The sequence below is a fragment of the Peromyscus maniculatus genome, chromosome 22 (genome assembly GCF_049852395.1).
Source record: "Peromyscus maniculatus bairdii isolate BWxNUB_F1_BW_parent chromosome 22, HU_Pman_BW_mat_3.1, whole genome shotgun sequence".
Taxonomy (NCBI): Eukaryota; Metazoa; Chordata; class Mammalia; order Rodentia; family Cricetidae; genus Peromyscus; species Peromyscus maniculatus.
Window position 1 is genome coordinate 23,609,312 of NC_134873.1, and position 18,266 is coordinate 23,627,577.

General features: G+C 46.8%; 1 long non-coding RNA gene across 1 annotated transcript; it reads right to left on the reverse strand.

The window, feature by feature from the left end:
* Nucleotides 1-1,264: 1,264 nt before the first annotated feature.
* LOC121825133 (uncharacterized) lies at nt 1,265-2,922 on the reverse strand. Its single transcript, XR_006067247.2, has 3 exons — nt 2,840-2,922; nt 2,503-2,624; nt 1,265-2,083 (listed from the first exon to the last, which is right to left on the reverse strand). It is a non-coding gene; the product is annotated as an uncharacterized LOC121825133 (long non-coding RNA).
* Nucleotides 2,923-18,266: the final 15,344 nt, after the last annotated feature.

Here is an 18,266-nt window from a genome sequence, read left to right on the forward strand (position 1 = left end):
TTAGTCCTGGGATTATAGACAAATGTGTCATTACTCCCAACTATTTTACATGGGCTCTGGTGATTCAAACTCAGGTCTTCATGCCATGGAAGCACTTTATGGGCAGGGTCGTCTCTTCAGAATCTATCCCAACATGTTTGTTTTCGAGTAAATTCGTTTTTGAGACAGGGTGTGTTGGGAGTGACTATCCTCTGGGCCAAGCAACTGCCATTTTGGGGGGAGTTCAGCTGTGACTTCTTACAAAAGGATCCTTCCAGCTGGGGTTGTTGACTGTTTACATCCCCTAGTAGAGGGTCACAAGACCTTCACCTGAGTGTCTAGCCACTCCCTACCACCTGCTGCATGTTGTAACTCTGCCTTGTATGTGACCCCTGGGAAGGACTAGAGTATATAGGCTGGGGGAGGCCCCATCTATGTTGGTATGAGAAGACCCTTATCTTTGCTAGTAAAAGCTTTCCAGGTGTATCCTACTTGGTGAAGGGGCACCTACACCCCCGTAAGTAACCCCTGACCTGTGCTCTAAAATGAAGCCTAACAAACTCATTGGTTCTCCAGAGTCAGTTTTGGTGGAATCACGTCTTGGTTTGTCGCTGGGGACTTAGGTTAGACATTGTTCATGCCTCCCTCTGAAAAGATATTTTAACAACAGGTCTCAATGTAGCCCAGGCTGGCCTTGACCTCCTAGAAGAATTATTATACTCGTTATCATGTTTCATCAGCAGCGGCAACACTCAGCACAACACTGTGCTGGCCGGCTCACACCTGTACTCTCAGCCCTCAGGAAGCTGAGGCAAGAGGTGAGTCCAGGCTGGGCTCTGTTGAGATCCTCACTGAAAAAAAGAACAACATGTAGCTCTATTCCCATGGATGCTGTTTTGAGTCTGGGCTATTCTGAGACATTTTAGCCACAAGCTCGAGAAACTGTGATCCTCTCAACACCCACCTTCCACCTCATTCCCAACAGAAGAACCTCCTCTGTCTTCAGAAGCGAAAACACAGCAGTCCCTTTCCCAGCTTCCCTTTGGCCGGTGTGTGGGCGTTTGACCCAGCTCTGCCTGCTGAGGTCTAAGTGGGGCCTCTTGAAAGCTTTTGAGAAAGTTTCACTTCCACGCTTAAAAGCTAAATAAACCCCAGAAACATGCAACATGTTCACCAAGGAACTAGCAGATTAAAAAACAAACAAAAGTGGTAGACACAATAGAATATTATTCAACTCTGCAAAAAAAAAAAAAAAAAAAAAGGAGAATCCTGTCCTATTTCCCGGTGTGGAGGAAGCTTTAGGGCGCCAGGTTAAGCGAAGTCTCACAACAACAGGTTGGACACGATTTCATTCTCTGCGTGGTGTTTTCCAGAGGCCAAGTTCATAGAGAGAGCTGACAGAATGTGGCTGTCTGGGGCAGTGGGGGAAGGAGCTGCCCAGTGGCTTAGTTTCAGTTTTGCAAGACGAGAGGTCCTAGAGATCGATGGTTGCTCAACAGCGCGCCCAATGATCGCGGTGCAGCACACCTACAGTGGTGTGTTCTTCATCATCGCTCAGAAGCGTTGGAAACCCATGATGGCGAGGGTTGTGCAATGCGGGAGGGACTGACTCACTCCCTCTAGGAGGACCCACCACTCCAGACGAAGCACAAACCTTTATGTAAGTTACCCTCAATGTCTTTAGATAAGGTCATGTGTGTGTAGACGGAACCCAGTGTTCCGGCAACCTTTTTGTAGCCACGAGGGAATGGATCTACAATCCAAGTCCGAGCAGATCTGGAGTGAACCCAGGGATCTTTAAAACGTCCCTGGAACTGCCTCCCCTTGAATTGGTTATACGAGCTCAGACATTTTATTCATTAAAAAAAAAAAAACCATTTTAATTTATTGTGTGTTCATGTGTGGAGGTCAGAGGGCAACTTGCAGGAGTCAGTTCTCTCTTTGTACCATGTGGGTCCTGGGGTTCGAACTCAGTCCCTCAAGCTTGACAGCACTTGCTTTTATCCGTTGAGCCGTCTCATGGCCCCTTAGTCCTTTTTAATTGGGGTGGTTTGTTGCCTGGACCAGGAGCGCAAGAGCCAGAGACTTCCTTATTTAATCAGAACTGGAGATGAAAGGAGAGAAATACAACTTGCAGTGATTTATCACTATTGTAAAGTATTTTCAGAGACCATGTAAAACCATCCACTATGCCACCCCAGATCTTCAGAAATAAGCACCCTACAACTTGAGAAACTGTAAATGTATTGTCCCAGAAATAAGCACCCTATAACCTGAGAAACTGTGAATGTGTTGTCCCAGAAATAAGCATCCTACAACCTGAGAAACTATAAATTTATTGTCCCAGAAATAAGCATCCTACAACCTGAGAAGCTGTAAACGTATCATTGTCCCAGTCTACGGATGGTCACAGAGCCAAGACACTAAATCGGTCCTGGCCCCAACCTCTGCAATCACACTGAACTGAGTGCTTCAAGTGGGGGAGAGGTGTGCTTCTCACTGTTCCCATCTTGAGGCCCTCACCTCCTTCTTCCCAGCGACTCTTCTCTAGGATGCCGGTGGTGCCGGGATGGGAATCATGCATCTTGTGGTCTCCAGACACAGCTGAGCTAGAATGGAATACCCTACAGGCACCATGATGAATCCTGAATGGGATCAGCAAGGAAATAAGCAGGGACACCAAGGATGAGGCACATGCTGGCACTCGCCCAGCCACCTCGAACCCTGCAGAGTGCCTGCAATTCTCCACCTTCTTCCTCATACCCACCACTAGCCAGGCCGCTCAACTCGGCCTCCTGGCCTGGCTCCCTGTGTAAGCACGCCACTCCTTACCCTGGTACCTTGGGGCTGGCCTCCTTACCTCCTGAACCTGTTTGCTGCCTCTCTGGCTCCAACCTAACCTTCAGATCCTCACCTCCACGTCTCACCTTGCTCTCTCTGTCCTGACCTCTTTAGCAACCCTGTTGCAAAATTGGTCCTTTAGCCTTTTAATGACCTCATTTCAGCGTTTACCGGGCTGGACCCTTAGGCTGTGATCTCAGAGGCAGGTCAAGGACCTTGGGGACATGGCAGAGGCAGCCTGTGAGACAGAGCTGACAGCCTGGGAACAGAGGCTGCTGCTGCACAGCTCTTCTGGAATCTGCCAGCCAGGTCCCCACAGGAAGGCCCCTGCCGCTCTGCCATCTGTCATCCACACACATTCCAGAACTCTGCTTGGCATGCAGGGGATGTGTGATGTAATGGGCAGTTGGGTCCAGAGGACCTGTGTTTGGACCTAGGCTTCCTTCTCTTTTAGCTCCAATGTCTTTAAATGCCACTTACTACAGAGAGGTCCCATGAGGAACCATAGGGACATTGTGTGAAAAGGTTTTGTTCCTAGACACTAGTGACCAATTTAGGAATATATGTTTTTTAAAAAAAAAGTCTTTCCAAAAATTAAAACTCACAAAATACTTAGGGTTGGTTCCCAAGCTGGACACAACCCAGATATCCTTCAGTGAGTGAACAGTTAAAAAGTAGGGTGCATCTACATCCTAGCAATTAAAGGAAGCAAACCACCGACCTGCAGAACAGTTTGACCCTGGAGGTCACATGCTGTTGGTTCTATGCACAGAATATTCTTGAGATGCCAAAGTGATAGACATGGAAAACAGAGCCACGGCTGCTGGAGTTAGGGGGTGAGTGGTGTCCTGGCATCATTTCTGTGGCTTAACAGAACATCCTGATCAAAAGCAACCTAGGGGAGGAAAGAGCTGATTTGGCTTACCAATCAACAGGTTACCGTGGGTCCCTGAGGGGATGTCCAGGCAGGAACTCGAAGCAGCTACTCCCAGCCCATCCACAGTCAAGAGCAAAGAAAGAAAATAAACACCCTGCCTCACTGCCTGCTTGCTTTCATGTTGCTTTCTCCTGTCGTACACAGTTCATGACCCCTGCCTAGGGGATGGTGCTGCCCACAGTGGGCTAGATCTTCCTACGTCAATTAACAATCCAATTATGATCAGTGTTTTACATATCGGCGTGAGGGAAGAGCTGAGTGAATAGCAAACTGCTATAGCTCTGCCTCTTGAGAGCAGGTGGGGATTTAAGAATGCCACCTAAGTTGACTTTCGTTTAACTACATTGCCTGGAAAATAAAAACACGTTAAAACCAGAAACCAGGGGCTGGAGAGATGGCTCAGTGGTTAAAAGCATTTGCTACTTTTGCAGAGGATCTGGGTTCAATTTCTAGCATCATAATAGCTCACAACTGTCTGTGGTTCCAGGTCCAGGGGCTCTGATGCCTCTTCTGACCTCTGAGAGCAATAAACACCTATGTGGCACACTTAAACCCACATGGTAAAACACCCATACAGATAAAATAAAAAAGACATCTTAACAAAGCAAAAACCAGGAGCCTGCCTTTCACATGCTGCTTGAGAAACTGACAGCAAAGCACTTGTGTGTGTAAGCTGGGCAGGAGAATACCCAGGGTGAGGACACTGTGTGAAAAGAGACTCCCAAGAGTGGGAAGATGACGCAAGGGTGGACAAAGACACCTCATGTGATAGGGATTAATATATGGAATACATACAGTTCTCATACAGCTCATCAACAAAAACAGACACCCCTGTTCAAGAGTGATCAAAGGCCTTGAGTAGACTTTTCTCCAAAGATGCGGAAGGGACCACAGGCATGTGAATGGATGCTCAACCTTATAAGACATCAGGGAAATGCAAGTCAGACCCAGAGTGGGCTAGCCCTTCACGTCGCTGGGGGTGGCTGTTTTTTAATAAAAAGGATCGGTAAGTTTGTGGCCAACGCAACGCTGGGAGTTGCTGGTGGGAAATGTAAAATGGTATAGTTCTAGAAACGACCTTGGCAGTTCCTCAAAAAGCTAACCATAGACATGCCACATGGCCTGGAGAGATGGCTCGGTGGTTAAGAGCACTGGCTGCTTTTCCAGAGGACCCAGGTTCAATTCCCAGTGCCCACAGGGTGGCTCACGACTTAAGTTCCAAGGGTATCCAACATCTTCTGGTGTCTGCAGATACCCCTGCCTGTGGTACACAGACATAAATGCAGACAAAACATGTATACACATAAAATAAAATTCAATAAGAAATTTTAAAAAACTTTTTTTTTAAAAAAAAAAAAAAAAAGAGAAATGCCATGTGACCCAGCAACTCCCCTTCTAGGTATGGACCCACAAAAAGCTGAAAGCGGTGGTGTAAACACACACGTGTACAATGTGGCTTGCAGCATTATTCACAACAAAGAAGAGGAAGCCATGCAAGTGTCAATAGTAGAGGAGCGGATAATGAAAACACAGTCTTCGTATCAAGGGGATACTTGGGGACTGAACCCAGGTTTCACGCATGGAAGGCAGGCATTCTGCCCGGCCTTATATAAGCGAATACTATCCAGCCTTGGAGAGGAGGGGAATCCTGACACGTTCTACAGCACAGAAGACAGACTCTGAAAAGATTTGCTACATCGAACCAACTAGACAGAAAAGGACAGACATTGTCTAAGTCCACTTCTATGAGCAACCTGGAATAGCCAAAGCCACCAGTGAGGAAACAGGATAGGACGGGGTGGGGGAGATACCGCTTAGTGAGAATAGGTTTCTATTGGGGATGATCAAAACATCCCAGAAATGAACAAGAATGGTATTTTTATAACCCGTGAGTGTTTTAATCCACAATTACACTTAAAAAGGATTAAAGTGGTAGATTTGGGTTATGTCTATCTTTATACCCTGCTGTGGTTTGAAGCGCATATCCTCCCAGGGTTCATAGGTGGCTTAGTACCCAGCCTGGCAATTTTAAGAGGCAACTGGAGCTTCAGGAGAGGGACTAGTACAAGGTACAAGGTAATTCGGTTACCAGGGGCATTGTCCTCGGAAGGGATTAATGTAGTTCTCACAGGATCCGGAGTTGTCAGGAGAGAGGGTTGTGGGCTAGGGATGGACCTCAGTGGGCCGATTGCTTGGATAGCATGTATAAAGCTCTAAGTTCATCCCCAGCACTGCATACACTGTGGGGGTTCATGCCTGTAATTCCAGCATTCATGAGCTGGAGACCGGAGGATCAGAAGTTCAAGGTCGTCTCATTTATCTACTATATAGCAGGTCCAAGGTTACCTTGGGCTATGTGAACGTAGGTAGATAGATAGATAGATAGATGATAGATAGATAGATAGATAGATAGATAGATAGATAGATAGATGATACATGGATAGATAGATGCTGGATAGATAGATAGATAGATAGATAGATAGATAGATAGATAGATGATAGATGATAGATAGATGGATAGATAGATGATACACGGATAGATAGATGCTGGATAGATAGATAGATGATACACAGATATAGATAGATGATACACAGATAGATGATTGATTGATAGATAGATAGATGATAGATATAGATAATAAAAGACCAAACTCTCTCTGCCCACTCTCTGTCTTCCCATCTCACTCTATGGTCTTTCTTTCATGTACACAGCCCTCCATGAAGCCATTCACAATGTGGTGACCCAGACAAGAGAGTCCCCATCAGAAGCTGAATCAACAGAACTGTCCAATTGGGGACTTTCAGTCTTCACAATAAAAAACTCAATAAAATTATCAATAGAGCTTCCAACCTCAAGTATTTAATAATAACTCAATGCGGGCTGATGCACAGAGGGAGAGGACTGGTTATCAGTCTTTCTCCCTGCTATTCAGCACACCCCACACAGATTAGGAAAGCAGGTTTTGTTTTGTTTCTAAGTCAACCTTATTTTCAGATACCCTCCCACCCAACTAGCACTACAACAAGGACCGTTGGAATGGAAAAGATGGCCGCCAGCCCCTGCATTCTGGATTCTGCATGTTCTGTGCTCCAGCCAGCTTTGCACATTTCCAGAAACTCTGTGGGGTTTGGAACGCCAGGCAACTCAGGGCAGCCTTATGCCCGGTGGTGTGCCCATGATCAAGACAGGCCCATTCGGCACAGATGGCAAAACTTGCCAGCGAGAAGGAAGTGACAGGGTGGTCTGTGGGGGTATTCATTTGCCAATTAGTGGCTTCTCTCAGCCCAGGCTCTGGCCCCCACATGTCCAGGGTTTAAGTCTGTCCCCATGCAGCTGAAGTTTACATCTGGATCTGCCAGGCAACCCTCGAAAAGCCAGCTATGAACACCACACGACTTTCGGCTCCCGAGAAGTTTTCCACATCATACATCCCTCTAGACACTCGCAGCCCGAGTCTCCTCCATATGCTTCAGGAAATGCACCAGGAATAAATCAAATTGACTCCACCAGTGTCCCCTCACTTAAGGGAGCATGTGTCTCCCATCAAACATGGCTACAAGTCAGTGAGCAGCCTTTCAAGTAAACCTCATACCCTTAATTGATTTTCAGTCTACAATTGGGTATTTTTTTTTTTCCTGGAGAAAAACAAAAACAAAAACAAAATGAAACAAAACAAAACCTAAAAGCAAATCAACAACAAAAACCCAACCAACAAATTGGCCATCTAGACACAACTTTTGGAACTCTTGAGGTCTAGAAGACCTACGCATATCATGTATGGGAAAACGTCAACACCAGAAGAAACTCCTAAGATACATGTATGAATGACACTACCCTGTAAGAGAAGACACACCAGTGGCTGCTCTATTCAAGCCAATCTTCTGTACGTGAGGAAGGGGAGGTGGAATGCCACAGTGTCGGGAACCTGGTGTAACATCACTGCTCCCCTTTATGCCCAGGCTGAGCCCCAGCAGCCCCCAGCCATCAGGCCTGTGGCCAGTGTACTGCCTGCCACAGTGTACTGGAAGCTTATCCCCAGTGTGGGGTTTTAGGCGGTGGGGCCTTTAAGAAGTAGCGTCTGACAAAAGATAACTAAGTCTGGGGATTCTAGCCACATGAACCTGTCAGTGTTGTCTTCAGGGAGAAGGCGAGGTGTCGGGGAACTGGATTAGTTCCCAGGAGAGTGAGACGCTATAAAGCAAGTTTGAGCGTCTCTGTTCACTTTCTTATACCTGTGCCCTGACCCATGCCCCTGGCGGTTCCTCATCAGCTTCTGTGTGGTGCTGTGAGGAGACCAGGGAAACTCACAGGATGCTAGTGCCATGATCTTTGGGACCCTGCAGCCAACAGAATTGTGTGTTACCCACCCAGAAGCATTTTGTTATAGCAACCTAAAACGGAGCAAGGTCATTTAAATATGCATTGTTTTTAAGGGCCTTTCTCATAAGCGATTTTTGACAATTTCCTTTTCAGTTCCTCTGAAGACATTACCATAAACATAGCTCAGAGGTTTGAGCTCTGGAAGACCTTGCCCGTTTATTCACACAACACATTTTTCTTATGTCTTTAAAAAATATTACTACAGGGCTGGAGAGATGGCTCAGAGGTTAAGAGCACTGACTGCTCTTCTAGAGGTCCTGAGTTCAATTCCCAGCACCCATATGGTGGCTCACAACCATCTGTAATGAGATCTGGCACCCTCTCCTGTGTACATAATAAATAAATAAATCTAAAAAAAAAAGAGTTTAAAAAAAGTTTAAAAAAATATTACTACATATTAATTATATAAAATAATAGGTTTTGTTAGGATGTTTTTACTGTATTCAAAGTGTATAACATACTTTGGTGGTATCGACACATCCGCCATTCTCTCTTGTTCCCAGATTCCCATTCCACCAATCCTCTTCCTCTTCCCAAACAGCCAGCCAGCCTGACTTCCTCCCTCCCTCCCTCCCTCCCTCCCTTCCTTCTTAGACTGGCTAGCCTGTGAACCCCTTGTCTTCTCTTGTATCCACTTGTCTCCTCCTTGCCAGTACTGAGATTATAGACCCATGCTGCTGTGCTCAGTTATTTTATTTTACAATTAATCGCTCGTTTATTTATTAGCGGATATACCTGCCATGGCACACACACACAGAGGTCAGAAGACAACTTGTGGGCATCAGTTCTCTCCTTCCAGCACGTGGGGTGGGCCCTGGGGATTGAACTCAGGTTGTTGGGCTCTTTGGTGGCAGGCTCCTTTACCCACTAAGCCATCTCACTGGCCCCTCTCCCAGCTCTTCGGTGGATGCTGGGGTTTCGAACTCAGGTCCTCACACTAGCCCAGGAGGCACTGTTACCCACAGAGCCATATCCGTAGCCCCATTGCTATAGGGGTGTTTCTTGCACCCACACAGCTTAGTCTCGTCAGACCTTTGCGAACAAATAGACAGTCTCGCCCTTTACCTCCCACGTTATGCATATGTATGCATACCTCAGAGATCGTGCAAGTTTTGTCCCAGACAACCAAAGTAAAGCAAATATGGGGATAGGATGAGTCACATCCGGTCATGTTTATGTTAGACTGTAATCTGGGAGCCATAGCATTGTGTCTAAAGAAACGTCATCTAGAACTTAATTAAAAATACTTTACTGCTGAGCTGGGAGATGTCTCCGTTGGTAAAAAGGCTTGCATTACAAGGGTGAGGATCTGAGTTTGGATCCCTGGAGCTCATATAAAAGCTGGGTAAGGCATCATGTGTCTGCAACCCCTGTTGGAGAGTAAGAGACAGGTTGATAGGTTGATCCCTGAAACTCAGTGGCCAGCCAGCCTAGCCAATAGATGAGGCCTAGGCTCACTGAGAGACCTTATGGAAAAAGTATAAGGTAGAGAGCGATTGAGAAAGACCCTTGATATCTTCCCTCGGCCTCCATGCCCATGTACACACACACACACACACACACACACACACACACACACTCATACATACACATACACGTGAGAGAACACAAAAGAAACCACACACACAGTCATACACACACACTCATACATACACACACACACACACACACACACACACACACACACACGAGAGAACACAAAAGAAACCACACACACACAGTCATACACACACACACTCATACATACACACACACACACACACACACACACACACACACACACACACACAGATGAGAAACCACTTCTTATGCCCATGCATAAAAAGCAACTCCCTACTAGAGTTTTATGACAAAGCCATGCTAACCCAGTCACAGCCGTAGATGCCACTTCTAACCCTGGCTGCCACCCTTCTTCCTCCACAGCTGTGACCACTTCCTCCATTGAAGCACGCCCCCTCAGGGCCATCCGTAAGGGATGGAGTCAACCTCTTCCCACATCTTCCTAACGTTCCCCCCCCTTTTTTTTTTTTTAAACTTCTTCCACCAATCATTAATTTTCTTTTAAAGAGCATCTCACACTCTGCGAACCATTTCCACGGAGCTTCCTAAATTACTTTGCCCAGATTCATGAGAGGGACGGCTATTTATGGTCGCTACAGCCTTATGAAATGCGTTCCTTACATCATAAGATTTGGGAGTCGCCGTTACTCCTTAATCCCTGGGAGGCAGATGTTGTGAGAGCATGCACAGGGCCATCTGTGTCATAGTAGAACTCTGCGGGAGCCCTTGGGTGACCAGGTCAATTGTAAGATTTTAAGAATCACCTCCTGCCCCACCCCCGCCAAGCAGTGGATTTCAACAGTGGCATTTAAATATTCAGTAAGGCCATGTTGTAGACAGATGTGTTGTCTCCTGAGCTTTATTGTTCCACATATAGAGCACAGCGAGACTACATTTCATGTAATTCTCTTCTTAACATTTATTTATTTATGTACTTAATTTTTTATTGAGGATGTGGGCGTGTTCACACACACACACACACACACACACACACACATGTGCATGCCACATCTCATGTGTGGAGGTCAGATGGCAACTTCCCTGTTCTCTCCTTCCACCATGTATGTTTCGGGGATTGAACTCAGATCGTCATGCTTGGTGGCAGGTGCCTTTACCTACTGAGCCATCTTGTTGGTCTTGGTGAGTCTTCTTATTTTTCTTCAATGTTTATATATTTTTTAAATTTACTTTGTGTGTGTGTGTGTGTGTGTGTGTGTGTGTGTGTGTGTTTGCATATGCAGATCACAGAGCCCAGAAGATGACATGGGATCTCAAAGAGCTAGAGTTAACGGTTATAGCTAATTAGGAGACCCTTCCCACCACGTGAGTACTGGCAACCAAAATCAGGTCCTCTGTAAGAGCACCAAGCACTCTGAAACTACCAAGCCATCTCTCCAGCCTCTGGAGGGCAATGCTTATGAGCTGTGGGATCTTGGGAATGGTACACAAGCATTTTCTTCAGTGCCGTGTTGATAGCTGAATGAGATCCTAACAAGAGAGTCAGCCTGTCCTGTGACATTTTTAAAAGCCAGTCTCTGACTTCTCACCAGTGACATCAGTCCTCACAGAAGTGGTACCTTCTCCCACAGATAAGGAGGCTGCTTTGTCTACACAGAAATTCTTTCTGGTTAGCGAGGTATCTTCTGGACATCTTGCTTCTGTATCTCTGCTCCCCTCTGCACTTTGATGCTTGGGAGGTGGTTTCTTTTCTAACACCCCAGGAGATAGCTGTGCCCCCTTCAGAACAACCTTCATAGAACTGAAGTGGGTCTTACTCAGGATTAGGCTTGGCTAGAGAAATGAGTGGTTCCTCTGGCTTTCTATCGAGACCACTTAAACTCTTTTCCAGCAGGGCAGCCATGGTGCATGCCTTTAGCCCCAGCACTTGGGAGGCAGAGGTAGGCGGATTTCTGTGAGTTCGAAGCCAGCCTGATCTACAGAGTGAGTTCCAGGACAGCCCGGGCTATGCAGAGAAAGAAACCCTGTCTCAAAAAAAACCAGAAAACAAACAAAACAAAACACTCGTTTCCATATCAGTAATCACATTTTATTTTCTGGTCATGTGTGTGCTTGTAGGTAGAGCACTTTTAATGCCCCTTAAGACCTTTTTGATGGCACTCACAATAAGTCTGTTGAGGGAGGAAACTCTGGCCTTCAGACTGTCTCAACCTTCAACATGCCTTCCTCACAAAGCTTAATTATGTCTAGCTTTGGTTTAAGGTAAGGGATGGTGTGACTCTTCCATCTGAAGAAATACTTAGAGGCCATTGCTGGGTTATCAAGTGACCTAATTTCAACACTATTGTGTCTCTAGAAATTGGAAGCCTGGGCAGAAAGGGAGGAAAGTGGGGCACAGCCTGTTGGCAGAACAATCAGGAAACATATGACGTTCATCATCTTTGTTGTCTCATACAGGTGTGGTGCCTGGCGCCTTGAAAACAATTATAGTAGTAATATTAAGGAACACCGATCATAAATCAGCATGGCAGACATCACTATGAGGAGAAAGTGTGAAGTATTGCATTACCCAGGTGTGACCGAGATGTGGGGTGGTGCATAGCTTCTGAGAAAATGGTACTGATGGACTTGCTTACTGAGGGTCACCACAATCCTTCAGTGTGTAGACGACACACTATTGTGATGCCAGATAGAGGCACAATAAGACTAGGTATGCCTGTCTGTCCCCTCCACACTATAAAGAAATAATGGAGCCAGTGAGAGGAACATCTAATGAGGAGGAGGACATGGCTTCCAGAAGTCTAAAGAGAAGAAGCAAAGCATGATGTAGAGTCTGAGATATTCATCCATCCATCCATCCATCCATCCATCCATCCATCCATCCATCCATCCATCCATCCATCCTCTTGGCAGATACCGAGAGTGTTGTCTGTGGTCCAGTCGCTGCTCTGGGCTATGGGGATACCTTAGTGAACTGGCCATGTCTGTTTTTCTGTGGGGCTTCCTTCTCATAATTAATGAGTGAGGCTGAAAGGTGGCGGGGGTGGGGGGGTCTGAAAAGGGCAGGTGGAGGGAGATCGGAAGTCAAGAGCTGAAGCAAGGAGGAGCCAGGTTCCCCAAAGGCCAGAGAGACGCCCTCTGGCTAGCGCCCAGGGAGGCAGGAAAAAGTGAATCTTGTCTGGTACTCAGGGGCCTTGATCACAGTCTGTGACTCAGGGTGCCAAGCTTGCTTTCGCTACAATGTGTCATTGTTGACGTTTCCATTCTCGATGTAACACTTAGATCTTACGCTTAGTGTCGGGGTGGGGGTGGGGCTTGTTGGACTTGGCATCCTCTGGTGGACTGAGTCTCACCATGTGTAGATATCACCGATGGCAGTGACCTTAGCAAGCTAGCCACGACGTCATAGACTCGCAGTGGACCTAGAGTCCAGAACATCTATTTCTCTCTCATGTTTCTTTCCTAAACACTGCAACATCTATTTATTTCATTTGAAAACACTTAAATTACATTTACTTATTTCTTGTGTAGCTTGCACACATATGGAGGTCAGAGAAAGAATTTCCAGCGTTAGTTCTCTCCTCCCACCGTGTGGGTCCTGGGGAATCAAACTCAGGTCTTTAGAGTTGCCCGCAAGCTCCTTTTCCTGCTGAGCCATCCCACAGGCCCCAACACATTGTATTTAATGTTCACAAGCCCTTTTATAGATGGGAATGCTGAGACTCACAGAGATAAGTAACTTAGTGGCAGGTCTTGCTGAATGCTCTTTTTAACCTGCCAAGTGAGCCAGCCCTTCATCCCTCAACCTCCCGCCGCCACCACACACCTCTATCTTCTTCCTCCTACAGGGGAGGGGTCAGGGCAGTGATGGGAACCTAAGTGTCAACAGGAAAGAATCGAGCACTGTTCTTGGACAGTGGTTCCTAGTGAGTCCTCTACACGTGCCAGTTACTACACCAAGGCACGTTAATGATGTCGTTTACCCTCCCAGCCAGCCTGTGAACTTACACATCCTCGTGGCCAGGTATGCTATGGGGGGGGGGGCAGTGAGTGAGGTGGGGTTGAGGTGCCTTCCAGCTCAGCACTGAGCCTCAGCACAGTTAAGATCTATTAGCTGTCTTCGGAGCCGGATGCTGTTCCCTAACAGTGGCCCTTTCTAACCACCGGGAACCTCAGACTCCTTGCTCCAGCGTATGGACCATAACGCCTCCATGTGGGGGTTCTGGTGTTGTCTCCTCCTCCATGAACTTGCCCGGCGTAGTACTCAGAGCTCAGTAGACAGGCCTCCCCAATGGTATTTCCTTTCATTTACCCCTTATTCAATTTAGAGTTTTGCTAAGTGAATTTCTGTTAAGCAAGGGATATCTGTTCTCAGATTTCACTAACTGCTGCTTTCGGGGCAAAGGGTTATTAGTGAGACTTCCTCTTGCAGTGGGTGAGGAAGGGCCAGGGAAATGGGGGAGAGGGTCATTCCAGCTGCCAGGGTCAGACACCACCACGGAAACAAAGAAACAACAGTGAGAAACACCGGCCTTTGTCTTGTCTCTTTGTTGGGGGGACGAAAGTCATGCATGTGTATGTATGTGAGAGCACCTCACGTGACCACGCCAGGACTTTAAAGCCGGTGCCTCCGAGCTCTGGTCTCAAAACAAAATAATTGCATGCAGACATCGCTTTTGATCACATTCTAACGCCGATTTACAGCTCGGCTTCCTGGTAACCCCAGAGAAAGCCCTAATCAGGGAGTGTGCAGCAAAGCTCAGAATTTCGAGTCCGTGGGAGTGGGGGGTCTGCAAGCTTACGTTTGCACAAGGGGGCAGTGAGCCCCATTTACTCATTTTAGCCCCCCCTCCCCCAAATTAAGTTCTCTTGTGGCCGCTGAGGTATTTTCCTCTGAATGGCTCTGTTGAGCACTGGAGGGAGAAGACAATTTTTTTTTTGTGGTTTGCTGCAGGCTAGGCAAGTTTTTCCATTCTGCTCTTTTACTATGATCACTTCATTACCTACCCCTGACGGGCTTTCTTTAGGTTCCCGTCTGTTTTTAATAAGAAGCAGACGAGAAACAAAGTTTCGGTTGTGTTTGAAAGCTTCAGCATCCTCCCCCCCCCCTCCCGAAATAATAGGTTAAAGAATTTTATTTGTCTTTTGAGGTTCTGAGGTTTGCTCAGAAAATTCTCTCACCCGAGCCTCGGGGCTACGGGGAAGCCATACTTAGAATATAGTAACGAAAGGCCGATTCCTCGGCTATGCCCAGCCACTGAATCCCAAGCAGCCGAAGGGGAGGCTCAGGAACCCGCCCTTCCAGCAAGTATTCCAGGTGGTTCTTTGGGATAAGGAAGAAAAAAAAAAAAGTTTAGAGTTTGAGAAGAGAGTGCAGAAGTCGGGGTGGGGGGTGGAATCCACCAACCGATATTTCTTTTTAATTATGACATAATTCAAAGACCATCAAACTCACTATTTGAAAGCATACAATTACATGATTTTAGTATAGTTACAGGCTGCATAACCCACCACTATCCCGGTCCGAATTCCCATCCTCCCCACAAAGAGCCCCATACCAAATAGCGGAGTCTCTACCTCACCCTCTCCAGGGCTGTAGGTAAACACTAATCTACTTTCTGTCCCTACGGATTTGCTGGATGTGCACGTCCTACGTAAATACGGAACGGATGACCTTTCGAGTCTAGCTTCTTTCCCTTAGTGTAATGTTTTCAAGGTCTGTTCATAATTGCAGTATTTCCTCTTTGTTTACGCACTGCTGGGCTTCACGTGGGGGCGGGGCTAGAGATGGGGGGCGGGGCTCAATCAAAGACACTTCTCCAATAGTTCAGGGGTCAGGAGAGAATGGAGACCACCGCATCTGGCCCCAAACTGAATGACTGAATTCACAGAAACAGCCAGTGTGGGTGTGGTGACAGCACGTCCCTACGCACAGTGTGACGTGAGGGGTACTGTCCAAGTCAGGCCAGCAGGGGCAATCGCTCACCCTGTACCCATCAGGTCTGGGTCTCAGGTGAGAGATGACAGTCAAGGCTGGGAGAGATAGCAATGGTACGTGGTAACGAGAGACCCCTGCCATATGACGAAAGGGGTTGTGTTGGGGCTGGATATGGCTCTTTAAGCGGGCCACGTGACTGATGGGTCATGGGATCAAGTTACATAAACACTGATGATACAGAAATGTAGGACATGGGCTCAGGGATAAAGAAAGTCAGGACTGGAGAGATGGCCCAGTAGTTAGAGCAATTCTGACTTCCGGGGAAACTTAAGTTTGTTTCCCAGCACCCATGTTGGGTGACTCACAACAGCCTGTGACTCCAGTTCAAGGGGATCCAACACCCTCTTCAGGCTTCTGCAGGAACTAACCCCCCACCACAAACACATAAATCTAAAAAAAAAAAAAAAAAAGGCTGCCCCCTGTCTTGAGAGGCCCTGGCTTTGTTTTAATTCATTTCTTTTGGAGGGAGCCAGTATTCAGACCCGCTGACTCCAAGGACCAATGAAAGAAAGACAGATGTTAGCCTGCAGCATCAGGCTGGAAAGAGACCACACATGACTGACCACATCAGTTATTGACAAACTTTTCATGAAAATGGGTACCACTGAGTATTACTGTAAGACAGGAAACATAATCTGGGCTCTTTGAAAAAAACTGGGTTGGATGTTTTCCTTAGCTATGGAAGACATTGAGTTCAGACTACGGGGCTTGAACTTCATTTCATTGTGAAGGGGAGCCACCGAAAGTTCTGGAGCAAACCACAGGTATAGAAGACAGCTGGAGGTGGGAATACACAGGCATGTTGTCGGGAGGGCTGAGCTGGGGAAATGAGATACTAAAACAGTGAGAGACATCCTTTTCAAGGCTACTCCATTTCAATGCTGATGAAAATGGGGGCTTCCTCATGTCCCCAGTGTCCTTACCTGGGATGCATGGCTGCCCCAGCCAGCCATCATCCGGCCATATCCCTGAGCATTTCTTCTTCCTGGAGATCCCCAACTCTTGCTGCTTCTCTAGGCTGTGGATCGTTGAGAAGAACTGTCTTAGATGCAACACTTCCTTTGCTCTTGATTCATCGAATTTGTCAGTGAAACACATGCTTGTTCTGTCCAGCTAGGACCCAGAGTACTGAAAATGTGTAGCCATGAGCAAGAGTGCCTGGGCAGACCCATGCACTGACATCCCAGAAGTTGTCCTTTCTAAGCACTAGTAACACTGGCTGAGTTTTGTCTACACTCTTTGGTGGACATCTGTTCATCCATTACCCTCTGGTGGAAAGTTTTGGCTTCAGGGATAGAGAAGGAGAGGGGAAACTGAAGACCGGTCTTTCACTCCCAACTAGCAAAATGAATGAGCACAGAGGCACACTCTAATCCAGCTTCTCTCTGATTGCTATCTGCAATCAGAATTTCTGCTAGAACCCAATATACCCTGATTCCCTTAAGAGGGACATCTAAATTACAAATTTCATCACTGTGATAAAATACTTGAAAGGAAGGAGTTGTCTTGGCTCACAGTTTGAAAGGCTACAGTCCCTGATGGTGGGAGGCAAGGTGATGGTGTTAGCTCCTGTCGATGGTGGTGGCAGGAGCCCGAGGCTACTTGCTCACATCTTGGAGGATCAGGAAACAAAGATACCAGCTGGAAGCTGCTGGTCCAGGCTATAACTCCAAGCTCCACCCCCCTACATTTGATCCACTTCTTCCAGTTAGATCCCAGGTTCTAAAACATCTACAACCCCCCTCCCCAAACAGTACTACCAGGGGTGCATACCTGAGCCTGGGAGAGACATTTCATGTTCAAACCACAGTAGGGAGGTCAGGGCTGAGGAGTACAGATGAATGGGACTGCCAGCTAATGTGGGCATTTGGGAATCTAAGCAATCATTAAATAAAGAAAAGTGAATGCCTGAAAGTTGGTACATCTGTGTGTATTGGGACAGAAGAAGGAGGAGAAAAAAGAGGAGGAGGAGGAAGGGGAGGAGGAGGAAGAGGAGGAGAAGGAAGGGAAGGAGGAGGAAGAAGAGGAGGAGGAGAAGGAAGAAGAAGAAGGAATAATAACTCTGAAAGGTTATACAATAGAAAGTCATTAGTTATTGCCCCAGCTAGTAAGAGCTCAGGTGACTTTCTTCTTTTCATTGATCTGTTTTCTATTTTTTCCCCTACAATGATTGTGTAATTACTTGGGTTATTAAAAACACTTTACTGTGGTTCCAAAAAAAATTGGCATCTAGAGGCCACAAGGAAGGCTGTGTCTGTTCCTATTTATCCCAGGAGGGGAAGGGGAATATATCATGCTTTAGAAGGATTTTGCCTAATCCCAAATGGGTAAAATAGAAAAGCTAGGTGCCTTCCGGGGTATGTTTGGTGGTCTGGAAAAAATCAGTTGCACACCTGAATTTGAGCTGCAGGATAGGAGAGACCAAGTCACAAGTGGAGTAGGTAAGGGAGCCGAAACAATGGAAAGAGAGGAGGTGTAGGCATGATCTTGGAGTCTCTGAAGTGTTGCCTTGGGGCAGTGGAACCCAATGCTGGTCAAGTACATGGGTTACAAGGGACCGAGACTCAGGAAGGCCATATAAGGGAAGTTTGTCCAGCAGCCTGGCAGACATG